The sequence below is a fragment of the Microtus ochrogaster genome, chromosome 5 (genome assembly GCF_000317375.1).
Source record: "Microtus ochrogaster isolate Prairie Vole_2 chromosome 5, MicOch1.0, whole genome shotgun sequence".
Lineage (NCBI taxonomy): Eukaryota > Metazoa > Chordata > Mammalia > Rodentia > Cricetidae > Microtus > Microtus ochrogaster.
Window position 1 is genome coordinate 13,413,234 of NC_022012.1, and position 833 is coordinate 13,414,066.

Below are 833 nucleotides of genomic sequence, written 5' to 3' on the forward strand. Positions count from 1 at the left end.
TAAATAGCTTTTATTATATTTAGGCATGACCCTTGTATCCCTATACTCTCCAAGACCTTTATCATAAAGGGGTGTGGAATTTTGTCAAATGCTTTTTCAGGATCTAATGAAATGATCATATGGTTTTTTTTCAATTTATTTATATGAAGGATTACATTGATAGATTTTCATATGTTGAGCCAGCCCTACGTCTATGGGATGAAGCTTACTTGATAATAATGGATAACTTTTCTAATGTATCCTTGGATTTCGTTTGCAAATATTTTACTGAGAATTTTTGCATTGATGTTCATGAGTGAGACTGGCCTGTAATTCTCTTTCTTGGTTGAGTCTTTGTGTGGTTTTGGTATCAGGGTAACTGTAGCTTCATAAAAGGTATTTAGTAATGACGCTTCTGTTTTTATAATGTGAAATACCTTAAGGTGTATAGGTATTAGGTCTTCTTGGAAGTTCTGGTAGAATTCTGTATTGAAACCATCCCATCCTGGGCTTTTTTTGGTAGGGAGGTCTTTGATAGCAGCTTCTAATTCTTCGAGACTGACAGGTCTATTTAGATTGTTCACCTGGTCCTGGTTTAACTTTGGTATATGGTACTTATCTAAAAAAAATGTCCATTTTTTTACATTTTCCATTTTTTTGGCATACGGGCTTTTGTAGTAAGATCTAATGATTCTCTGAATTTCCTCTGTGTCTGTGGTTATGTCCCCCTTTTCATTTCTGATCTTATTAATTCGGGTGGTCTCTCTCTGCCGTTTGATTAGTTTGGATAGGGGTTTATCAATCTTGTTGATTTTCTCCAGGAACCAGCTTTTTGTTTCATTGATTCTTTGGAT